We start from the raw sequence: 26,579 nt of genomic DNA, 5'->3' as shown, positions 1-26,579 counted from the left end.
ATTAAAGTTGAAGCAAAAAACTCCTGTGAGATTAATGTGGGATTGATTGAAAACGCTGACTGGGTCCCCTCTAGGAGAGGCACAGGGAGCAGACATCTCACATGAGGTGGAGAAAAGAGTGGGGAGGACACTGGAATTACTGTGAACCGGCATCGGCATCGGCCACGCCCATGTTACTGCCCACCACTGCATCTGTACTGCCTGTACCATCGGCACCAGCATCAGAGCCAGAGCACTCAGCAGGATGAAGCTCCTCATCATGGGATGATCGTGGGGCCTCCTGTTCTTGATTAGTCGATGACGAGACTCTTCTTGCCAAACGTTCAGGAACCCACACCGGCTCAGTTTGATCCTGAGGGCAAACACAGACAGAACCTCGTGTCCATGCCAGCACGGGATCAGGCCCATACCATTGTCCAGAAAGTACATCTTTCCACTTAACGTGCCCAAAGTTCGGGGCAGAGGGCAAACAGTGCCTATCTGCAGCAGAGCGCCCTTGTATGTCCAGATTCAAAAAATTAATAGTGAATAGAGCCAGGGAGAGGCGCTCTTTCGGGGTGTGGCCTAAGCCAATTCCCCCTTTTTGTTTTATTAACATCTCTTTTAGAGTCTTATGAGCATGCTCTACGATACCCTGACCTTGTGGATTGTAGGGCAAACCATGGACAAGCTGGATACCCATCTGGTTGCAAAAGGAAGAAAATTGGCGTCCAGTATACGCTGGACCATTGTCCGTCTTAATAGTCTGTGGTAATCCCCAGGCTGCCCAGGCTTCCAAGCAATGCGTGATAACATTTCCAGCCTTTTCACCAGATAAAGCAGAAGCATGGATGATGCCAGAACAAGTATCTACAGACACATAAACATATTTAAGTTTGCCAAAGTCGGGAACATGTGTGACATCCATTTGCCATATAGTTAAAGGCCGCAAACCACGAGGATTTATGCCTACCAAAGAGGGATGATGTAAAATGATACAATTAGGACAATCCAATACAATCTGGCGAGCATCAGCACGGGAGATAGTAAAGCGCTTCTGAAGTGCTCGTGCATTAATATGAAATTTACTATGAAAGTTTCTATCTTGATCTAAGGAGGAAATAGGGAACACCCAAGAAGGACGAGTGGCAAGATCAGCTTGGGCATTGCCAGCAGAAAGAGCACCCGGTAAACCTGTGTGGGCTCGAATATGCAAGGGGTAAAAACAGGTGGAGCGATTCCAAATCAATGTTTGAAGATGGAGAAAAAGGGAAGACATTACTCCTGATGTGTGTATGGGACCCACTGCTTCCAGCACCTGTAAAGCTTGAACTGCATAAACAGAATCTGAGATTAAATTAAAAGGAAACAGACATTGTTCAAATACTTTTATGACAATTTGTAGCTCCACCCATTGTGGATTGCCAGGAGCAAACCGATGTTGGATAGGAGATTGATCATTTACTACATAGGCTCCAATGCCAGTTTTAGATCCATCTGTAAAGATATTTGCAGCTCCTGGGATAGGCGTAGAAGAAGTGATTTTAGGGAAAATAATAAGATGTTCCTTAACAAATGTAATAAGAGGGTGTGAAGGATAGTGATTATCTATCTTTCCTGGAAAAGAGCATCGTAATATAGCCCAATTATCTAGGTTAGCACACAAAACTTGAATTTGTTGACACGTATAAGGAACAATTACAGACATTGGAGAAAAACCAAAAAATTGTATACTTTGTTGTATCCCTAACATAGCCAAAGAAGCAATTGCATCAGGATAATACTCAAGGGACTTTCCAGGGGATATACGTGGATGTATCCACAACAAAGGACCATCTTGCCACAAAACTCCAGTAGGTTGCCGTACAGTGGCGAGCACACATATTTGAAGAGGCTCATCCTCTTGAAGCCTGCAAAGGCTAGCATGTTGTATAGCTTCTTCCACTTTAAGCAACGCTGACCTGGCTTCCTCAGCAAGATGTCGAGGGGAAGTAAGATCTGAATCACCTTTAAGAATATCATACAAGGGTTTTAATTCAACATTGGGAATATATAAATAACTCCTAATCCAATTTATGTCACCCAGTAATTTTTGAAAATCATTCAACGTATGTAAATTGTCGGTCCTAATAGTTATTTTTTGAGGGGTGACCATTTTACATGAGATTTTGGCCCCAAGATACTCGATAGAATCCCCAGTTTGTACTTTTTCTGATGCAATTAATAAACCTTTTGACTTTAATAACTTTATCAAATCAGAATAGGAGGCCTCCAATGTACTTTTGTCCTTGGCCATCAATAATATATCATCCATGTAATGTATGCACCTCAATAATGGATATTTTTGTCTGAGTGGAGTAAGGGTCACCCCAACAAACATCTGACACATTGTGGGACTATTAGCCATGCCCTGAGGCAAGACCACCCATTCAAATCTTTGATCAGGTTCTTCATGATTACATGAAGGCAGAGTAAAAGCAAAGCGTTTAGTGTCCTGAGAATGTAATGGAATAGAAAAGAAACAATCTTTAATATCTATACAAATCATTGGCCAATTTGTCAGAATTGTTGAAAACAAAGGCATCTTCTCTGAATAGGCCCCATAAGTTGCATTTGATTATTAATGGCCCTTAGACCATGTAGTAACCGCCATTTTTTAGATTTATTTTTGATAACAAATATGGGCGTATTCCATGGAGAGGTAGAAGGCTTAATGTGTCCTAACTGTAATTGTTCTTGTACTAGAGTGCGAGCCACAGTCAGTTTTTCAGAGGAGAGCGGCCACTGAGTCACCCATACTGGCTCCTCTGATTTCCAGGTGATGGGCACCTGTTCCTCAGCGGCCCCTAAGAAAAACCCACTCCAAACTTGTTAAATTTCTGTTGTGGCTTTATGGGACACTTACGTCCTTGTAGGTTTTTTCCTAGGCCAAGTCCTGGTCTATATCCCATGTCTAACATCATCTGTTTGGCAACTGTTGAGTAATAATTACTAAGCTGGAATCCCATGTCTTTCATTAAATCTTTCCCCCACAGGGAGATAGGGAGATCCAGTACATATGGCTGAAAAGTACCAGAATGTCCTTCAGAATATTTCAATGATAAATGTCTGCAACTGACTTGTGGAACTTGAGCATATCCCAAGCCTCTTAATGATTGATCTGAGAGCTGTACCGGCCACCCCTTTGACCAGTCCTTCAGAGCAATTATACTGTGATATGCTCCAATATCTAGCAATCCTAAAATTGATTTACCTTCTATAGTTAACTTTAAAGTAGGACGGTCATCCATATCCAAGGACAAGTAAACACAATTTTCTCCGGTGGTTCCAATCCCATCACCTGTCCTTAAAAAGGAATCAGCAGGAAAGCGGGTATGTAAACTGGGCAGAATTAACAATTGAGCAATCCGGTCTCCTGGGGAGATGGACACAATGCCCTTTGGAGCTTCCACCATAACCTTCACTGCTCTCACCATATCCGGATTAATAATCCCAGGGAAAACATGAAGGCCTTGTAAAATTGAGGAAGCACGCCCAATTAACAAACCCACAGTGCCAGGTGGCAAAGGTCCCTTGAACTCAGTTTCCACCAGTTGGACTCCCATTTTAGGTGTTAATATGAGTCTGGAGGTGGAACAGAGGTCCAATCCCTTGGCACCTGTAGTGGCTCTCTGCGATTTCTGGGATTACGCAGGGACGGCCATGACTCATTCTCCAGTGTCCCACTTTCCATTGCCCCATATATTTGTGGGCCCTGGGGTCGGGGGCCTCTCTGGCCGTTTTTTGACATGTTTTTATCTTGTAAGGGCTGGCCGTGTACATCTTTGACAGACCTACACTCATTAGCCCAATGTTTTCCCCTTTTGCATCTAGGGCACAAGCCAGGTTGACGGCTAGCAAAAAGGGACTCAATTTTGGATGCTCCCCTTTTATTAGGACATTCTCGTTTAAAGTGTCCTTTTTGACCGCACTTAAAACACTCTCCGGCAACAGGGCTGGACTTACGAGAGAGTTGAAGAACAGCAGCAGCAAGGCCTGCATTAGTTAATGGCCCACCTATCTCTCTACAGACTTTCATCCAAGCCTCTATGCCTTTGTTTTTATAAGGAGTAATAGCTGCTTTACATTCTTCAGTACAGTGTTCAAAGACCAATTGTTTAATCAAGGGCATGGCTCTATTGGGATTGCCAAAAAATTTTCCTGCAGCATCCACCATCCTAGCAACAAAGTCTGAGAAAGGCTCTGTAGGGCCCTGTATAATCTTAGTCAGATTGCCAGATACTTCTCCTCTATTTGGGAGTGACTTCCATGCACGGATGCAGATATTACTAATCTGTTCGTACACTTTGGGAGGATATCCTGTCTGTTGATTAGCAAACCTGCCTTGTCCCAGAAGCATATCCTTATCCCAGGCAAGACGTTCTGCTGCATGATTTTGAGCAGCCTGTTCTACTGCACCCTCTAACATGAATGTTCTCCAATCTAGATATTTTCCCGGGGAGACACAGGCTCGGACAAAGCCAGCCCAATCTGAGGGGGTCAGTCTTTCCACCTGAGTAAGGGTGAAAGCAGCATCTATGCCATAAGTACGGACGGATTCTGCCAAGGTTTTAATTATTTTAAAATCTAAAGGCTCATGATATCTTCCCCTATTATTGTCCTGAAAAACCGGGTATGCTAGTCCCATATCTGTATTGACTGTTCTCCAAACTTGATAATGAAAAGTCCTCCTGGAGCCTTGGACTCCACCCACATATGGGGGCGGAACTACTGGAGGCGTGGGGAAGGGTGGAGCAACATCAAGTACTGGCTCCTCCTGTAGATTTTCCACCTCCTCTTCAGAGCCAGCCCTATCCTCCTCTACACGGGATGCCTTCATACCTTGCATCTCCAGTTTTTTCTTTTTCATTTTTATCCTACGTAATTGCTGTAACAAAATATCAAGGTCCTCAGAACTCTCTGAGCCACTTGTGTCCTCAGGTGTTTTAAGTTCGGTCAAGTCTGGATAGAGCCTTCTCCTAATTTTATGTTCAGTCTCTTTTGCCTTTTCACTGCTTTTACTCTTAACACTTTCTGCCACTTTGCTGTGGGATCCCTCAGATTTTTCCTCATGCAATTGCTCAAGAACAGCTTGACCCTCATTTACAGCCTCTTGACATTTACCATCTGTTATACATCCTCTAACCAGCTTCCACATTGGAATAATGCCATCTTTTAAAGTTCCTTGCTTATAAGCAAAGTCAAGGTCTTTTCCTAACTTGTCCCAGCTGGGAATCGTAAGACTCCCTGAAAAGGCAAACCAAGGGGCTGCGATATCAGCCTCTCTCAAAAACATCTGCAATGTGCTCTGTTTCACTTTAAGTTCCTTAGAACGTAGTAACCCGTCCAAGGCCAGCAAAATTGGGCTTGAGGAGTTAACACCCATAATGTTTTCAAAACTATGAAGATGTTTTCAAAACTATGAAGAAAGTGAAAGTACAAAAGCCCTGCTCTCTCTCTATCTACAGAGGAGCGTCCTATTTTATTATTTTTTCCCCGCTCTCTCTTTAATTACCGAGGAGCGCCCCGCTTTCGTTTGCGGATTCCCACTTACCCAGGAACTTACCGGTGCACCACGCTTACTGCTGAAAGTTCTGAATGCTGGGTTCGAGGAGGTGTCACCGTCCGGGCAACCAACTGCCGCGACCCCCAGCCGGCAAAGGAAGACGCGACACAGGATTCTTCCTTCAGCAGTTTATTCAGGCTTTAATTTTGACATGTCTTCTAGCTTCTACTACTACTACTACTACTACTCTCTCACCTGAGTGCCCCAGCCTTGATAAAGCACATCAAGCCCCAATGCACAACTGCCACGTGGACTTTTCTCATAGGGTGCCAAGTCACAGCGCACCAACTCATTCTGATAAGGAGTTGTTTGTCACAGACTACAGTGGAAACCAGGGCCATCTTGTAATGGCGGCCACAATTCACAGAAACGGCTCACCACAAATAATCCATTCAGGAAATGGGCAAATCAACAGAACAGAAACTTCTTGAAAGAAGTACAAATGGCCAACAATTACAGAAAGAAAAAAATATCATCTTTAGCCACCAGGAAAATGCGAATCAAAACTATACTGAAATTCCATCTAGTTCTAATTAGGATTGGCAATCATCTAGAACACAAATAACAGTAAGTGTTGATGAGGATGTTCAGAAAAAGAGTTCTTATACACTGCTAGTGGGAATATAAACTAGTACAACCTTTATGGAAATCATTATGGAAGGTCCTCAGAAAACCAAAGACAGAGCTACCATATTATGCAGGTATACCATTACTCAGAATTTATCCAAAGAATTAAAGTTAGCATACTTGAGATATATACATGTATAACCATATTTATTTTAGCACAATTCAAAACAGTGAAGTTATGGAATCAGCCTAGGAATCCATAAACAGATGACTAGTTAAATAAAATGTTTTATACATGCACACACGCACACACAAACATACATACAATGGAGTTTTACTCAGTCATGATTAAGAATAAAATTATGTCATTTGTAGGAAAATGGATGGAACTGGAAATGATCATGTTAAGTAAAATAGGCCAGACTTAAAAAGACAAATATTGGATGTTTTCTCTCTACATGTAGAATATAGGAAGAAAAGAAGACAATATGAAAGCAGTAAGGAGACTACCAGGGAAAGGGAAAGAGACAAGGGGCAGGTAGGGGAATAGATACAATCAAACATGTTGAATATATGTATGGAAATTTCACATTGAACCCGATCATTTTGTGCTACTATAAATGTATTGAAATAGTTTTGGTTTAAAGCACAGTAAAGCAAAACCCTTAAAAGAAGTTGTTGATGAGTGAGCCATTTGCCAGGTGCATAAGCCTTTGCCTTGAGAGGTTAGCTGCTTTCGAGAGGAGCAAACTCTTTCCTGGTCATTGTTTCCATTGTTTTCAAGATTTACCTTTGGGATGGTAAGTCCCTAGAACAAAGAGTGACTCCTGTTGATAGGACACAGTCAGCTCTGCGGCTGGGGGGGATCTCATGTCAAAATTTTTTTTTTTACGAAATTTTACATTTCTTATTCTTGTTTTTCATTTGAAACATATTCCACTTTAAACATGTTCTATGTAAACAGATTTTCCTTACATTCACCCCTTATAAATGCTTATTAAGCTAAGTGTTGACTAACTTGAGAATTATAAACTCCTGGGGGCTCAGTCTGAGGAGGATCCTAAGATTTTATGGCCTTTACCTCTTGAAGGCCTGCAAAGTTTTTAAAAGTGAAACTCATGTTTTTGACAGAGGGAAGGAAAAAGTAACATTTTGAAATAAGCTAAAAGCATTCTACACAAAAAAGGATTATCCTAGAAGGTAAATGAATTCACCAAAGCCTTATTCAACTTGGGGAAAGGGAAATTACCCAACTCTAGCACTCCATATCCATCCTGCCTCACCTAAGAGGAACAGTAAAGCTAAGAAGCACAAGTGAATGGCACAGCTCAGAGGCCCAGGGCTACTAAAATTTTGAGACTCAAAGGTTCCAGATGCACCTTTTCTTCCCAAACAACATGAATAAGGTTGCTGTATAATAATGGTGGATTACACATGGAAGAACTGCAAGACTTGGATTTCATCTATGAGGTGATTCTAGTGACACCAAAAACAACAGAGGAGATACAAAGACACTAGAGGAAATTTTATCCTCTCACATATACATTTAATGCAAACAGTAAGCACAACCTAACTGCTAGCTAGATAAACATAAAATCTCACAACAATAGCTGTCATCCTCCCTTACTCACAGAGATACTCTCAAGATCTACAGTGGATGGCAGAAACCACAAGAAGCACCAAATCCTACATATGTATGCTATGTTTTTGCTCTACATATATATCGATGATAAACTTTAGTTTATAAATTAACCTCAGTAAAAGCTTAACAGTAAGTAATAATAAAATAGAACAATGTAAACTATACTGCAAAACTATACTTAAATATAAAACTATACTTAAATTTAAGGTAGTTTATCTGAAAATATCTTAAAGTACTCCTCCTCCTGCTCCTCCTCCTCCTCCTCCTTCTTCTTCTTCTTCTTCTTCTTCTTCTTCTTCTTCTTCTTCTTCTTCTTCTTCTTCTTCTTCTTCTTCTTCTTCTTTGATGATGTGAGATGATGCCAAGTATATGTGATAAGACGCTATGAGTGAATGATGCAGGCATAGTGAGGCAGTATTAGGCTACTAATGACCTGACAATACATCAGAAGGAGCATCATAGGCTTTGAATGACTCTGGATCATCAAACCTTCATGGTGTTGAGTATGAAGCATATATGGTATAGATATGCTTGCACAGGGATGATTTACACCCTAGGTAGGGCAGAGAAGAATGGCATGAGATTTCATCACGCTACTCAGAACAGTGCACAATTCAAATTTTAAGAATTGTTTAGAATTTTCCATTTAGAATTTTCAGACCATACTTGGTCACTGGTAAATAAAACTGTATAAAGTGAAATCATGGACAAAGGGCATGCCCTGTACCTCATTTCAGAGCCTTATATATTATGTCTGACTCTCAAAGAAAACTGACAAGAATGTTTAAAGACAAGAAAAACCACAATTTGGAGAGACCCAAAGCCAGCATGAAAATTAGAATCAAATAAGATAGAGTTATAGGAATTACAAGACAAGGAATTTAAAATAACTATGGTTATTATGATAAAAGTCTAATAGAAAATAGTGGGCAAGATGCAACAATAGAGGGGTAATGCAAGCAGAAAGGTGGATAATCTAAAAAAACTGAAAAATTGCTGGAAATCAAAATACTTTGGGAAAAATACTGTCTTTGATTAGTTCATCAGTAAATTGACACAGACAAGGAAAGGCTCAAAAACCTTGAAAATAGGTGAAGAAAAATATTTCAATCTAAAATGCAAAGAGAAAAAAAATTGAAAAAAAACCCCAAGAATTTCCAAGATCTTTGTGACAATGGCAAAAGGTGTAATATGCACAATGGGAATTCTAGAAGTTAAAAAATTATGAAAAGGAACATAAATTTTAAAATAATATCGACAGAAGAGTTTTCTAATATTAATGACAGAAAACAAACCACAAATTCTTGAAGATCTGAAAAGTACTATAAACAACAATCTTCACATAGGCAAATCATACCCACACTCCAGAAAATCATAGAAAAAAAATGTTCAAAGCCAGAGAAAGGGAACAAAACTTTAAATATAAACCAGTTTGAGACTTTTATCAAATTTGTCAGAAACTATACAAAGAAGGAGAAGTGAAATATCTAAAGTGTTACAAAAACCAATCAATAATTATGAATCAAGGCCGCAGGCAGCCATGGCATCCAGCTGATTCTAAAGCCCCACTTCCACCCTGACTGCCAGCAGTGCATGGCCTGGCCCCAGGGTTCAATCAGCCAGCAGGGAAGATTGGCAGAAGCAAGGCCTGGCAAACAAAAGTGCACCAACCACATGGTGCCCTGAGTCTGGACCCATTGGGCCCATAGTGAGGTGCAGTATCACACCAAAGTCCGAGCTTGCAGGGGCTTCAGCCTGGATATTTGAAGGTGGCAGGCATCCACAAGAAGGTGGTCCAGACCATCGGCATCTTTGTGGACCCCAGAGGTGGAACAAATGCAAACTGTCGCTATAGGCCAACATGCAACAGCTGAAGGAGTACTGCTCCAAGCTCATCCTCTTCCCCAGGAAGTCCTCAACTCCCAGAAGGGAGACAATTCTGCTGAAGAACTCCAACTGGCCACCCAGCTGACAGGCCCAGTAATGCCTACCCAGAACATGTACAGAAGGAGAAAGTCAGAGTCTAGGCATTTGCCAGTCTACTCATGGCTCCAGCCAATGGCCACCTCTTTGGCATCTGGACAAAAAGGGCCAAGGAAGCTGCAGAACAGGAAGTCACTGTGGGGACTTATAATAAGTGCTCTCCGTGAAGCTTAAAAAAAAAAGTTAAGAACAAATAAAGACTCACTGAAATATAAATGGAGGAAATTTGTTAATAGCTCTACTTTACAAAAAAAAAAAATAAAGGAGATTTTCTGAAAAAAGGAAAATAAGAAAGTTGTATCTACATAAAGAAGGGAGGAACATTAAAGAATGAAGGTAAAATAAAATTCTAATCAAATAGAAAAATAATAATTTGATTGTATTGGGTAATAATAATACAAGGGTAGGCAAAATGAATGACAGCAATGTTATGTTATGTGAGAAAGAAACTGGGAATACTATGCTACAATGTTACAGTACTAACCCTGAAGCTATATAGTGTTATTTGAGAGTGGATTTTGAATAGGTGTGTGTTTGTGTGTGTGTGTGTGTGTACCATACTAACACTAATCTATAATTATGCATCTAAAAGCAAGGCACCAAACTATGTAAGGAAATACTGAAAAAATTGCAAGCAGAAATAGGCGAGTTAATTTTTTTTACTTGGAGAACTCAATATCCTTCAATGAATAATCAACAGAACTGGCATTGAACCAAATAGTTTCATATCATTATGGTTTACAAGTGAGGTGTCATCCCAAAGCCCATGTATGAGACAATGCAAGAATTTTCAGAGGTAAATTGATTAGATTATGAGAACTTTAAATTAATTGGTAGATTAATCCACCGATAAAGATTCACTGGGTGGTAACTGGAGGAAGAAGGTCACTGAAGGCATGATTTGGGGGTTTATATTGTATTACATTCTGACAGAGGATTTGTCTTCATTTTACCTAATTCTTGAGACTTTCTGTGAGCCTGAGTTTAGAGGTGAGAGGCTAATTAATCTGATGGAGAAAATTTCAAGGCAGCATAGCATTCAGGCAGAGGCTTATATATTGCTGGTGGGTTTTAGCCAAGTTTACTATGATAATCAGAAGCAGAAAACAGGGAAGAAAGATTTGAAAAACTTGCAGTGTAGCCATAAAAGTGAGAATAAAACTAGGGATAAGGGAGATACGGTTTTTAAAAGACACAGCCACTAAAGGGAAGCTAAAAACAATAAGAAAGATGGCTTGAGGACATATCAGGGCTGGCATCTCAGGCTCAAGGGTATAAAAGTAAAATTCCTCTGAGAAAAAGCCATGGAAGCATGCTGCTTAAACGGGGCAGAGATGGGGGGGCTTAAAAGTCATTTCACTATGCTAAGCTACCCAGGCACTCAGAAGCTGCTGTAGCCATGGTCCCAGGAGCTTTGACTAGTGCTTGAGATTATGGCACACCTTGGTGTCAACCACATGGTGTTGATTCTGCAGGTTTGCAGGATACTGGAGTTAGGGGCTCATGAAGCTTCCACTGAGATGTCAAAGGAAGGTCTGATAGGCCAGGCAAAGTGTAGCAGGGTTGAAATCCTCACAGGCAGCCTAAGAGCATGATGCATGAAGATGTGAGAAGGAAGCCAGAGCTGAAATTAAGACTCCAAGGTTAAGAGATGCCAGTATTTTGAAATGTCTGCAAAAAAAAGCTGCAGGAATCAAGGAAACTGCAACCATCAATTCCACAGGAATAGAGCCACACAAGCTCCTTGGATGGAACATGATAATGCCATATGCTCCAGATGCTGCAAATGGAGCTACAGGACTCATTTGCCCACCTGGATTTCAGTCTTGCTTTCTTTGGTCCCATTTCTTCTTTCTATGCTTATTTCTCTCTATGGAATGGAAATGTTTAATCTGTGCCACTCTCACAGCTAAGAACTTGTCTTGAGTCTCTGCCGAAGTCTGGCTTGGCACAAATCAGGAGCCACTTGTCAAAAAGAAACTAACTTTATTTTTAGAACTACAAACGCCAAACAAAACAGCTCCAGGGAAAAACCCTCAGAGCCCAACTGCCACCACCGGCTTCCACAAGCCTCTCTCTCCCACACCAGCCTCTCAACCTCCCCCAATCCTCCTGCTCTTGAGGCCGATTGGCTGGGTTGCATGGGCAGAGCCAAAGAAGTCACCCAATGAGCAGCTCCGTGAAGGAGCCAATCAGCTAGATTTTGCTGGGGCCGCTGTGAGCCAATCATCAGCCGGCAACTGGAAGTTTGCTGGCAGCTGGATCATCAGCCGGCAGCTGGAAGTTTGCTGGGGCCCCTTTGGCTGTGGCTCTCAACATCTCCCCCTCTCTGTTTAAACAACAAGCATGTGGCTTATGGACCGTGCCTGCCTTAGGTTGTCCAATACTACATATGGTCCTTACCCGTCTTCGGATGAGCTGACCTCAGGGCGTCAGCCTCCTGTCTTAGGTTGGTACCATTGTAATTGGATCTTACCCGTCATTGACTACCGGTCCAGTATACAGCCACACCTATGGAGAGGTCTCAGCGGGGGGGGGGGTTGAGGTCCTTTGCCTCACCTCTGTTGACCCCCAAATTTTAGCTGAATGATCATGACAAGCAGAAGGGAGGAAGATATACCAAGTCAATTGACGGCTCCTTTTGGGAAAATTGTACCACCGATGATATCATCAGCAAAAATACCCCAACACTACCACAAGTCGCTGCACCAACAGATAGTTCATAATGCATACAAGTGACACATAGTTCTGTAAGCAGTTCAGTGCAAGTTCTGTAAGCAGTTCAGTGATGCCTATTGCAGAAACTGTAGATTAGTTTTATCTTTGTCTTCACCGGCACAGGGATGAAGATAGGAATTCTGGCAATAATGGCTAAAGAAAAAATTAGGTAACATTCCAGAAGACACTAAAAGAAAACAATTTTCTTAACAATTTATATTATCTTCATCGGCACTGGGATGAAGATAGAAATTCTGGCAATAATGGCTAAAGAAAAAATTAGGTAACATTCCAGAAGACACTAAAAGAAAACAATTTTCTTAACAATTTATATTATCTTCATCTGAAGATAGAAATTCTGGCAATAATGGCTAAAGAAAAAATTAGGTAACATTCCAGAAGGCACTAAAAGAAAACAATTTTCTTAACAATTTACATTATAGTGAAGAGAATTATTAAATATAATGAAAACGAAAGGTGAGAGTAAACAAACAGATCTGTTAACCTCCTTTTTTGTTTACATATTAAAACAATTCTTAACAGTTATTTACCCAATTTAAATTAAACCATTTAAATCACGTGAATAAAAAAAAATATTTGGATCCATCTTTTCATGAACGCTCATCATATATGATATATGGAAATACGTACATTGGACATACATGCATTCAAACATATAACACAAAACACAAGTGTGCACACATAATATAATACATACAACACATAACATAATAGTAAAGGCCTTATAACTTTTTACAGGTAAAATCTCTATTGCAATGTTTAAAAACTCTATAGTCAAAAAAAAAATAGAACTGATCAGCAAAACATTAACCTAGGTCTGTATGAGCTCAAAAAAAAAAAATAGAACTTCATGATATGGGAAAGGGCAATAATAAAATAGATATTGAAAAAAGCATCCTGGTTCTGTCGCAGATGTAAGGATAGCCAAATTGGAGTTTTGGATATCAGCTATTATGGATTTGAGCTAAATCATCTTCTTTTTGGTCTGTAGAAATCGCTTTAGTTAATCTCTCTGGAATCCAAATCGGCTACTGTTCTCCCTGTGGAAACACAAAAACAGACCCCTGACTCCAGACAATCACTGGGTCAGGATTTTAGTTAATCTCTCCGGAATCCAAATCAGCTGCTGTTCTCCCTGTGGAAACACACAAACAGGCCCCCGACTCCAGACAATCACTGGGTCAGAACCTTGGTTAATCTCTCTGGAATCCAAGTCGGCTGCTGTTCTGGGTCAGAACCTTGGTTAATCTCTCTGGAATCCAAATCGGCTGCTGTTCTTCCTGTGGAAACACACAAACAGACCCCCGATTCCAGACAATTACTGGGTCAGGACCTTTCCATTGTCCTGTTAGAATGTCTTTCCAAAGTACCTTGGGCTTATGTACATTTTTTGGACACATATGCCTTTCTGCAGCACTAAGTCCTGATGAATCCAAATTTAAAAAGTTTAGAGTAAAAAGGGTTATTTTAAGTTTATCTTTGGGGAATATATACCCCCTCCCAATTCCGTCTTTTTGCTTTAATAAGTACATTTTAATAGTTTGATGAGCTCTTTCAACTATGCCTTGTCCCTGTGGATTGTATGGGATTCCTGTTATATGAGTAATGCCAAATGATGAGCAAAATTGTTTAAAAGAAGTAGACGTATAACCAGGGGCATTATCTGTTTTTAACTGTTTTGGAATGCCCACAGTGGCAAAATTTTGTAAGCAATGAGCTATAACATCTTTAGTTTTTTCGCCGGCATGAAGGGAGCCCATCAAAAATCCAGAAGAAGTATCAACTGTAACATGCAAATATTTTAATTTTCCAAATTCTGGCAAGTGTGTGACGTCCATCTGCCAAATATGGTTAGGCATCAATCCTCTAGGATTGACTCCAAGATTAACTTGTGGTAAAAAGGTCACACAATTTTGACATTGTTTTATTATTTGTCTAGCTTGTTCCTTAGTTATTTTAAAATGCTTTTGTAAAGTATTAGCATTGACATGGAATCTTTCATGAAAATTTATAGCTTCTTCTAGTGTAGAGAAAATATGTATGTCACGTGTAGTTTTATCTGCTAAATCATTGCCCAAACTAAGGGCTCCAGGCAATCCTGTATGTGCCCTGATATGTCCTATAAAGAATGGATCTTTTCTGTCCCAGATTAAACTTTGTATAGTGGAAAACAAAGAGAAAACAGTAGAAGAAGGGGAAATCCTACCAGCATCTTCAAGGGATACTATAGCATTAACTATATACTGGCTATCAGAAAATAAATTAAATACAGAATCTTTAAACATCACAAAAGTTTGTAATACTGCATTAAGCTCTACCTTTTGAGCTGATTGTTTGGGTACTAAAAATGTAAAAGTTTGATCAGGTGTAACTATTGCTGCTGTACCATTATTTGACCCATCAGTGAATATATTTGGAGCATTCATGATAGGTGTTTTTCTTGTCATTTTTGGAAAAATTACAGGATGCAATGACCAAAAATACAATAAAGGATTAGATGGTAAGTGGTTATCAAATGAAACATTAGATTTGCACATTATTATTGCCCAAGTATTTAACTCATTAGCTAATTCATCAATTTGATTCATAGTATATGGAGTAATAATTTTATGGGGAGAAATTCCAAACACTGCCTTTGCTGTTTTTATTCCTTTGAGTATTAATTGTCCTACAGCCTCAGGATATCTAGTAAGAATAGTGTTAGGAGAATAAGATAAATGTATCCATAATAATGGACCTTCTTGCCAAAATACTCCTGTAGGAATATTTTTTGTTGGTAGTACAATAAATAATAAAGGCAAACTTATATCAATTCTATCCAAATGCATATTTTCCATATATGTTTCAATGATTTTTAATGCCTTTCTTGCTTCAGGCGTTAACATTCGGGGTGAATTTGGATCTGATGGACCTTTTAGGATATCAAATAAAGGTCCCAATTCTCCTGTTGGAATACCTAGATAAGGCCTTATCCAATTTATGTCTCCTAATAACTTTTGAAAGTCATTAAGTGATTTGAGTTGATCTACTAGTATTTGAATTTTTGGTGGACGGACCATGGTTGAGGATAATAGAACTCCTAAATAATTAATTGGAAAATTTAATTGTACTTTATCTATTGCTATCTCTAGATTATAATTTTTTAATAAGTTTGTAAGTGTGGCATAACATTCTAGCAATGTGTTTTTAGCTTTGTGTGCTAATAATACATCATCCATATAATGAAATATTTGTAGTTCAGGATTTTGATTTCTAAGTGGCTGGATTACTTTGTTAACATAAATTTGACACATAGTTGGGCTGTTAGCCATCCCTTGAGGGAGTACTTTCCATTCATATCTCTGATCAGGACCTTCATGATTTAGTGCAGGGATAGTAAATGCAAAACGTGGACTATCCTCAGGATGAATTGGAATTGAAAAAAAACAATCATTAATATCTATAACTAAAACATACCAAGTTTTTGGCAAAGCAGACAATTGAGGAATCCCCGATTGAGCAGGTCCCATAATGACCATTTCATTGTTAATGGCTCTTAAATCTTGCAGTAATCTCCATTTACCAGATTTCTTTTTGATGACAAAAATGGGAGTATTATGGGGAGATACAGAAGGTTGTATATGTCCTTCTGCTAATTGTTGTTTGACCAGATCATGGGCTACTTGTGTCTTTTCTTTAGTCAAGGGCCACTGAGGAACCCATACTGGTCTTTCTGATTTCCATGTAATTTTTATTGTCTCAGTGGCCCTTTGTGAAAATCCAACCCATGTCTGTCTGTTCCTTGATCTATTTGTATTGGTGCTGCTATACATTGTTCTTGTCTTTCTAATCTTTTTCCTTTCCTAAAACCTTGTCTAGCCATAATAGTGGGTGCATTTTGATTGATATTATTTGTTAATGTCAAACCTAATTGATCAAAGCATCTCGTCCCCATAAATTTACGGGAAGATGATCCAATACATATGGCTGTATAGTTCCTTCACATCCTTCAGGATCCTTCCAATCTAATAGCATTGCACTTCTATCGGGATTAGTCGCCACTCCTAGGCCTCGAAGCGATTGAGTGGCTTGTTGTAATGGCCAATGTTTTGGCCATTCTTGACGAGAGATGATGCTAAGGTCTGCACCTGTATCCAGTAGCCCATTAAATTCATGTCCTTGAATATTTAGTTTTAGCAAGGGGCGAGAATCTAAATTTAAAGAAAGCATAGCCCAATCTACACCTGTGGAGCCTAATCCCTTGGAACCTCTTTCTACAACATGACTGGAAAATTTATCATGTAGGCTTGGTATTATTAGTAACTGTGCTATTCTATCTCCTGGTGAAATTACTGATATACCCTTTGGAGAACTGGCTATAATTTTTATTTCACCTTCATAATTGGAATCAATTACCCCAGGACTTATCAAAAGTCCTTTTAGAGTAGAAGAGCTGCGTCCCAATAATAAGCCTACTGTTCCTTTGGGAAGAGGTCCTTTTACCCCTGTGGGAATGATTTGAACTCCCATCTCTGGAGTTAGCACTGATTTGGTGGAGGCGCAGATGTCCAACCCTGCGCTCCCTCTGGTTTGTCTGATGAGGGATCTGATGTGTTGGGCACTACCCTGATGGGGTTGCTGGGGTTGCTGGGTTCCTCCAGTGCTCCGTATATTTGTGGTTTGGGGCCCCGGAGCATTGGGGCCCCCTGTCCATTTTTTGGCAACGGAGCCCGATGCCTTTGTCCACGATATTGTGGATAAACACCTTGTCCTTGTTCGTTTTTTGATAATGGAGTACCCTCTATGGTGGTTTGAGGACGGTATTCATTAGCCCAATATAATGGAGTACCCTCTATGGTGGTTTGAGAACGGCATTCATTAGCCCAATGTCTCCCTCTACAACATCGTGGGCAAATACCCGGTATTCTACTTGTTTGATACCTAGTTTTGTTAAACCCTCCTCCTATGGGGCAATTCCTTTTAAAATGTTCTGTTTGTTGACAATTGTAGCATGTTCTTGGCCTGGCATCTAAAGCCTGTTTTACTGCAGCTGCCACAATTTGCCCTTGTTCATTAATGTCTCTGGCATCTAAAACCTGTTTTACTGCAGCTGCCACAATTTGCCCTTGTTCATTAATGTCTCTGGCATCTAAAGCTTGTTTTACTGCAGCTGCCACAATTTGCCCTTGTTCATTAATGTCTCTACATAATTTAATATATGTGTTTAAATCTTCCTGTTTCCATGGTCTAATGATATCTCTACACCAACGATTCGCTTGGTCATAAGCCAGTTGTTTTATTAATGGCATTGCTTGTTCTGTATTCCCAAAAACTCTGGTAGCTGTTTGAATAAGCCTATCTACAAATTCAGTGTAAGGTTCATTAGCTCCTTGTATTATCTAAGATAATTGACCTTGTAAACCTCCAGGTTCTTGTAAAGTCTTCCATGCCCTAACTGCATCTACAGCAATTTGTGAATATACACCAGGATCATATGCATTTTGTTGCTGCCGATCCTCATAAGGTCCCTTTCCTAACAACATATCTAGATTTCTCTGAGGATAACCAGCTGCTGCATTTCGACTAGCCGTCTCCTTGCAAAATTTCTCATTGGCAACCTTCCATAACAGGTATTGTCCTCCATTTAGCACAGCTTTACACATACTAGCCCAATCTGCTGGCGTCATGCTTAAGTTGGTAATGGATTCGACCAAGCTTACAGTGAAGGGTGCTTGAGGACCATAGGTTGTTACAGCCTCTTTTAGCTCCTTCACTGATTTGAAATTTAAACCCTGGTAAGTTCGCTGCCCTCCTACCTCAAATACAGGGCATACTTGAGATCCTGTCTCAGGATCCCAACTATCAACTGCGGGGGTTAGGAGTCTCTTAGCATATGGAGGTGGTGCTGATGATTGGACACTTATGCCCTCTGGTGATAGAGTGCTGTTAGTAGCAGTCTCCTGTAGAGGTGGCGCTGTTGGTTGAACACTTACACCCTCTGGTGATAGAATGCTGTTAGTAGCAGTCTCCTGTAGAGGCGGTGCTGTTGGTTGGACACTTACGCTCTCTAATAAAAGGGTCTTATTAGCAGTCTCCTGTTTTAACTTTTCCCCTGATAGATTTTTCTGCTCTAAACTTCCTTCCTCTGTCTCACTATCTCGAAAGACCTTCTCTTTTACTTGAATCTTTTCCTCTTTCTGACTAACTTGAGAGACTTCCTCTTCTACTTGAATCAATATGTCTTCTTCTTCCTCTACCTCTGTCTGAACTGAAGGCTTTGGACTAAGCAAACCAGATACCAACGTCCACAATGACAATGTGCCAACTGGCAGAGTCCCTGGGTTGTTCTTTTCTATTCTTTTTAAATCTTCACCATGATGGTTCCATTGTGATATATCTAACAACTCCTCCTTAAAAAGCCATGGGCTATATTCTTGTATTACATCAACGTATGCCCTGACTGCTCTTGATTTTACTGGGAAGCTTCCTTCCTCTAACAATTTACTTAACACTCTTTCGGTTTGTTTTTTACTAATTGCTGATCCCGTATTTCTATTATAATACAACCCAGCAAGATAACACCAAACCAAACCGAGACAGAATCCAATAAAAATGGAATCACACAAAATCATTATAACAGCCTTTCTATCCTCCTGACATATGCATCCGTCCTTTCTCCCTATCTGTTCCTCAGACGCAAATAGTTTTTCCTCAGATGTGAGTGGTTTTTCTTCCCTCTTACTCATCTCCAGGGACAGGAAAGTTAAAACAAAAACAAAGCAAAACAAAAGAGGACACTTAAAATGGCTACCCATCCTCTCGCCCTGCCCTCAGGGGCGAGCAGTTTACTTACCCTCAGTTGCTCCCCATGCGAGCCACCAAATGCCGAAGTCTGGCTTGGCACAAATCAGGAGCCACTTGTCAAAAAGAAACTAACTTTATTTTTAGAACTACAAACGCCAAACAAAACAACTCCAGGGAAAAACCCTCAGAGCCCAACTGCCACCACCGGCTTCCACAAGCCTCTCTCTCCCACACCAGCCTCTCAACCTCCCCCAATCCTTCTGCTCTTGAGGCCGATTGGCTGGGTTGCGTGGGCAGAGCCAAAGAAGTCACCCAATGAGCAGCTCCGTGGAGGAGCCAATCAGCTAGATGTTGCTGGGGCCGCTGTGAGCCAATCATCAGCTGGCAGTCTGAAGGGCAGGGAAACAGCCCAATGAACATCACCGCAGAGGAGCCAATCAGCTAGATGTTGCTGGGGCCACTGTAAGCCAATCATCAGCCGGCAACTGGAAGTTTGCTGGCAGCTGGATCATCAGCCGGCAGCTGGAAGTTTGCTGGGGCCCCTTTGGCTGTGGCTCTCAACAAGTCTCAGATGAGATTTTGAAGTTGGACTCTTGGGCAATAATGGAAATGTTAAAACTAAGGGGACTTCTGGAAATTGACTAATTGGGGAGCTGATGTATAATCTTATGGTTTAGCTACAAGGTGTGCCCAAAAGCTCATGTGTGAAACAATGCAAGAATTCTCAGAGGTCAAATAATTAGATTATTAGAAGTATAACCTAATTAGTGGATTCATTCACTGATAAAGACGGATTGGATGGTAACTATAGTCAGGGAGCTTGTGGCTGGAAAAAGCAGATCACTAGGGGTATGACTTTGGGATTTGTATTTTGTCCTTAGTGAGTGGAGCTCTCTCTCTGTTTCCTGGTTGCCATGTACTATGCTGCTTCCTTTCATCATATCCTTCTGCCATGATGTTCAGCTTCATCCAGGCCCAGAGCAATGGAATCAACCAGCCATGGACTGAACTTTAAAACCTCAAATAAACTCACCTCCTGGAAGTCCTTCTTGTCAGACCTTTTGGTCATAGCAATGCAAAAGCTGACTAAAACACAATTATTAATGGGAAATAATTGACATCTATAGACTACTCCATCCAACAACAACGGGATTCACATTCTTCTCAGGATCACATAGAACTCTAACAAAGATAGATCACATGCTAGGATATAAAATGTAACTGAACAAATTAAAAGAATAATGATCATATAAAACATGCCCTAGACAACAATGGAGCAAAATAAAAAATAGAATAATACAACAAAATTCCCCAAATATTGAAGGTTGAATAACATACTTCTATCCAGTACCTCAGCCAAATAATTCAAGAATTCAATTATGAATTCAAGAGAAATTCAGAATTATTTTGAAAATTAAGACACTTGGCCAAAATTTGAGGAATGTAGAGAAAACAGTACTTAAAACAAAGACTTCAGCACTGGATGCCTATATTAAAGAGAAGAAAGATAAATCATTGATAATTTAAGCATTCACCTTAGGAAAATAAAGAGCCTAAATAAAGCTGAAAAAAGAGAGACAAAAAGTTAGAACAAAAATCAGTGAAATATTTAAAAAGGAAATCAATATCAAAAAGTTCACAAAATTCAAAGCTAATTTTTTTAAAAGATCAACAAAATTGATAGAAACCCATGCCAGGATAACTGGGAGAGAAGGGGAAACAGCAAATAGAGAAGAAGGAGGAGGTAGAAGGAAGATGAAGGAGAAAAAGAAACAGACATAAAAGATTTTAAAACTACTAATATCAGAAATAAAAAGAAGTTCATTGCCACTGATATCAAAGACCTTAAAAGGTTCACAAAAGAATATCATGCAAAATATATATGTTTATGAATTTGAAAATGGACTGATTACATGAAAGACACAAACTACCAAAATGCAGGGTCTTCATATATTCATGATGCTATAAGAGAATACCACAGACCAGGTGGATTGATATTCTGTTAAATTGACACAGAAACATATTTTTCATCTTATTGGAGTCTGAGTGGGTTCAAAATCAATTTGAGCCATCAGCAGTTCAGTGTCTGATGAGGATCCACTTTTTGGAATATAGAAAGATGTCTTCTCATTGTGTTCTCACATAACAGAAAGGGTGAGGACCCCTGTGGCCTCTTTTATCAAAGCACTAATCCCATTCATTAGGTTCAAAAAATCCCCACCTTCTAATACTATCACATAGGAAATTATGTTTCAACTAATATATTTTAAAGGGATACAAACTCAGTATATAGCACTCACAAAAGCAGAAATAATCTTGTATAATGGAATGGAAACAGGTGTGTAATAAATAGCCTTCCAAGGAAGAAAGCACACCAGGCACAAAAATTTCACTGTGAATTCTACCAAATATTTAAGGAAGATATTATAACAATTATTTACCATCTCTCACAGAAAATGGAATAATAGGAAACATTTCCCAAATCATTCCATGGGGCTGTATGCCAAAACAAGATAAAGGCATAAATAGAAAAAATATGTGCTGACCAATATCTTTCATGAACATATATTTTTAAAAATCCTCAACAAAGTATTAGCAAACAGAATCTAACAATACTTAATAGCAATTCTACAGCAAGACCAAGTGATATTTACTCCAGGTGTGCGAGGCTGGCTCAACATTCAAAATATAGTTAAAGTGATTAATTCATCAATCAGACTAAAGAAGAAAAAATCATTTGATCATATAAACAGATCCAGAAAATGCATTTGGCAGACTCCAATGTTCATTCATAACTAAAACTTTCATGAAACTAGGAATGTAATGGAAATTCATCAACTTGACTAAAAATCTATCAAAAACAAAGCAAAAAACCCAACAGCCAATCTTATACATACTGTGAAAAACTGGGTGTTTGCTCCTAAGATCAAAAGGACAACATGTATGCCTCCTCTTGCTGCTCGTGTATTCTTAGCTAATGCAGAAAGATAATAAAATAAAATGAAAGGTACACAGATTTGGAAAAAAGAGATTAAATGCTCTTTATTCACAGATAACTTTCTAAGTTGAAAATCTCAGAGAAATCAGAAAAAATTTTATAATTAAAAAGTTACTATATAATGTTACATGATATGAAGTTACTATACAAATTCAACTACTTTCCTATACATTCTCAATGAACAATTGCAATTTGAAATTAAAAACCCAATATAATTTGCACTAGTATCAAGAAAAAAATACTTGGATAAAAATACTTGGTCAAGGAGGTCTGGGGTTGTGGATCAGTGGTAGAGTGCTAGCCTGGCATTTGTGAGGCATTGAGTTCTATCCTCAACACCAAATAAAAATAAATAAATAAAATAAAATTATTGTGTCAATCTACAACTAAAAAAGTATTTTTTAAAAAATGTGGTAGGATCTATATGAGGAAAGTTTTAAAACTCTGATGAAAAGAATAAATGAAGAATTAAATGAATGAAGAGTCATACCATGCTCATAGATAAGAAAAATCAATGTTGTCAGAGGTCACTTCTCTCCAACTTGATCTATACATTCAATACAATTCCAGTGAAGGCACTAACAACTTATTTTGTGGAAGTTGATGAACTTATTCTAAAATTTATATAGAAAGGCAAAAGACCCATAATAGTCAACAATACTGGAGAAGAAGAAAAATGTTATTGACCTTGCAAATTGATCTGTGGAACAGAATAGAGAATCCAGAAATAAAAGCACATAAATGTGATTAACTGTTCTTTGGCAAAAAAAGCAAAGGTGATTCAATGCAGGAAAGATAGTATTCCAAATTGAATGAAGTCATTTTATGTATATACATAGGAGGAGGGAGAAAAAGGATAAATGAAGAAGCAGCAGCAGCAAAAGAAAAGGAATTTAGATACTATCTATGTTATTCAGTTTTTTATTGCTGTTACTAAAGTACCCAGCACAAATCTCTTAGAGAAGGAAAGATTAATTTTTGCTCACAGTTTCAGAGGTTTGAGTCCTTGGTTGGCTGGCTCCATTTCCTGAACCTGAGGTGAAACAGAAAGTTATGATCGAGGGCTTAGTGAAGAAAATATGTTCAGTTCAGGGCAGCCAGAAAGCAGAGAAAGAGAGGAAGAGAGAACGTGGCTGAGGAGAAGAAAAACTCCAGGTAAACTTCCAAGTGACCTACATGCTCCAAATAGGTGTCACCTCCCAGACGTTTATTCAGCTATCACTGGATTAATCCCCTGATGAGTTCAGAGCACTTATGATCCAGTCATTGCCTAAAAGCTCCACCTCTGCACCTTGATGCTTCCGGGACCATGCTTTCAGCACATGAGTCCTTTGGGGGACATTCCAGATTCAAACCATAATACGAATGAACACAACCCTTGTTGCTTTTAATAAATCAATAAATATTAACTCAATCTGTGTCTTAGATCTAATTTTTATGAACATAATTTTGAATTGAGAAGTCATAACTGTATATACTAATTGAGTGCCATTTGATTTTATACACATATGTACACACACCACACAAAATGTGGAATTCTTAAAAAGTCAAGCTCATTAATGTATCTATATAGTCCTTTGCTGATATATTATATTTTTGTGGTGAAACATTTTAAACTCACTTTTAGTTATTTTGAAGTTTATAATAATTGCTCAGAGTAAAAGAACTGGGTGAAAGCAGGATACTGCCTGCTGCTGCTGCACAGCTCCCTGCAAGGCTTGGTCCACCATGAGATGCTGTTCATTCATTGCAGCCTGCTGGCCTTGGCCCCTGGCCTAGGTCCCAGCACCACCTGTTGCCAGTGGTGCCCATCAGTTTCAGCCACAGTGTCAGATGTTTGCGGAGTGGAAACAGGAGATTTTGAGACACCACAAAAGAAACAGATACATGCACTGGGTAAACTGCTGACTGGGCTGCTGGCCCGTGGATGCTTGGGAGGTAGGCAAGGCTTACATGCTTCAATGAGCAACAGACAAATGAGGACTTGAGGAATAAGATGCAAATGCTCTTTTAAATTTCATCAACTCCTGTGATCACTTTTTGGTTGATTGAAAGAAAGTCACAGAGGTGATAAAGTGTTGCAATGAGATCACACACTTTTCAGAGATGAAAGTATTGTCTACATGGGTCTAAGAATTTCAGATAAAGATACAAAATTTTCTGAATAAATCCAAGAATATCACAAAGATTTGGCATGACAGTATAGAATAGAACAGTTGATATCTGACTGGGCTGTTCACATCCCTAGGATTTGAAAGATGCATATAAATATGAAACCAGAAGTTACATGAGTGCAAGCCAAGTAAATAAAATCAAAATAGCATTACTGAAGAAAGAACTTCCAAGAGATGTATCTTCAAGCAGAAGAACAAGAGGTGTTGCCTGAAGAGATCTCAAATTGACTGGCAGTGGTGAAGGAATTTTTAAGAAACAATGAAGATCTTAAAAATTGTCTTAGAGAAGACATGCAGAAGCTTGACAGCCTCCATGTAGAAGCTTGACAGCCTCCATGCAGAGTATCAAAAAAGAGATTCAAAGGAACCTGGGAGACAGACACCTGAGAGAAAGGACTGAGGTTGACCTTCAGAAAAAAGCAGGCAGGTCCTGTGAAAGTCAGCTTGGCTTCCAGATCAGGCATCCTTTCTATGAAAAATAAATAAATAAATAAATATAGAGAGAAGGGGAGACAGGAATTCACATATTTTTTAACTTTACAAACACATGGAGAACTATTTCTCTTAAATTGGACTAGATTTATAACACCTAGTCTTTATAATGCAAAAACAAAGTACAAATATACACCATGCCTTCTCTGAATTGCTAGTATAGCTATTCTGTTTGGGTTATTTTCCTCCATCATATCAGGATTCATAATCAGAGTCTAGTAGGGTATGGGTTAGTGTCAGGAATTCAGTATTTCCAATGGAAAATATGAAAATGAATCCAATGTGTAAGCAATTATGTGCTACACACAAATCTTTCCAGTCTCATTTAAAACAATGCCTTGACATTACCTTTGCCACACGTAAGACACAATTCAAGGAGAAGAGTTAGAAAATCTGTGAATACATATCTGCAATGGAAAATGCTCAGGTGTTCACAACCTTGGAGGTGGTAGAGGAGTTTTCATAAGTAAGAAACAGGGTAAACACTCCACAAATATGGAGCTCTGCTGGCCTAAAGACTTCTTGGAAAACTGCCTCTGAGTTTGGACACTTGAAATATATGTTGTTGTCAGGAGCTTTAGCTTCTTTTGTAGTTAGACCATCAAAGCTTGGTCTGCATCTATGTGACCTAGAGGACATGGTTTCTGATTTTTTCCAATGAACATGAGGCAGCAGTGCTGAATTCTCTCTTTGTAGGTGAACTGTGGCCACTGGGGTCTAAGTGTCTCTACATGTGGACTGTGAGGCCATTTGGTCATCCTCCACTTTTCGTGGTGATTCTTGCTGCTTCACTGAAAGTTTCCTATTGGCTTCATGAAATACAAGGAGTTCAACTGGCACACAGTGCTGGAGGGAGTTCTGTCCCGTGTGCTGGCTCAGGGTCCTAGGAGAATGCACCAACCAGGCTTCTATCCCACAGAGTGTGCACCCTTGACCATAGCAACCTGATTCTGAACACTGCACTGAAACCTCTCCATATAGCAAGATCCCTTAACATATAAGGGTCTGCTGGCTGCACCGTGTCAGTCACAAGCCATTTGGAAGCCAATGGCAGATCCACATGGCCCCACCACACATGTTTTATCACACATCTGCACACCACTGCTCTAGGCCCACTAATCAGCAGACTCCAACTTACTGCCATCTCTGTTCTACACCATTTTCATGAAACCAAGTCAATCAAGGCACTTTCTTGTACACTCATGATCAGCAACAGGACATCCAAAGTTTCTCCAGTGCCACCTGGTCATGGGAATTTCAAAAAATTTTATGGTATTTATCAAGCCATTTTTCAAGGATGAAGTTGGAGGCACTGTGGGTTTCTATTCATTCAGTAACCACTAAATGTTGAGGAAGCTCATTTCAATGAAAGTTCTGGAGAAACACTCAGAGGCAAGGCTTCCCAAGAGTGGCCAAAAGTTCACATGAAGCCAGTCCCATTGAGGTCTACAATGTGAGGTCCATGTGTGTATTGACTCTCATCTATGGCTGCCAGGTCTTTAACAATAAAATCATGTGATATCCTGGCTGAGATTCCCAGTGGTCTGTGGAAAGCCAACCTGGGCCTAAATCTCAGTTTCCAAGGGTAACTCTCATGTGTGGCCTCCTAAAATTTCA

General features: G+C 39.6%; 2 pseudogenes; both read left to right on the top strand.

Annotated features, from left to right (window-relative positions):
• The first annotated feature begins 297 nt into the window (after positions 1 to 297).
• On the top strand, positions 298 to 13,539 carry LOC144365079 (large ribosomal subunit protein eL13-like; annotated as a pseudogene).
• Positions 13,540 to 23,855: 10,316 nt separating this feature from the next.
• LOC101955279 (uncharacterized protein CXorf38 pseudogene) lies at positions 23,856 to 24,870 on the top strand (annotated as a pseudogene).
• Positions 24,871 to 26,579: the final 1,709 nt, after the last annotated feature.

This window comes from Ictidomys tridecemlineatus, chromosome 6 (assembly GCF_052094955.1).
Source record: "Ictidomys tridecemlineatus isolate mIctTri1 chromosome 6, mIctTri1.hap1, whole genome shotgun sequence".
Taxonomy (NCBI): Eukaryota; Metazoa; Chordata; class Mammalia; order Rodentia; family Sciuridae; genus Ictidomys; species Ictidomys tridecemlineatus.
This window is presented reverse-complemented; position numbering and strand designations above follow the sequence as displayed.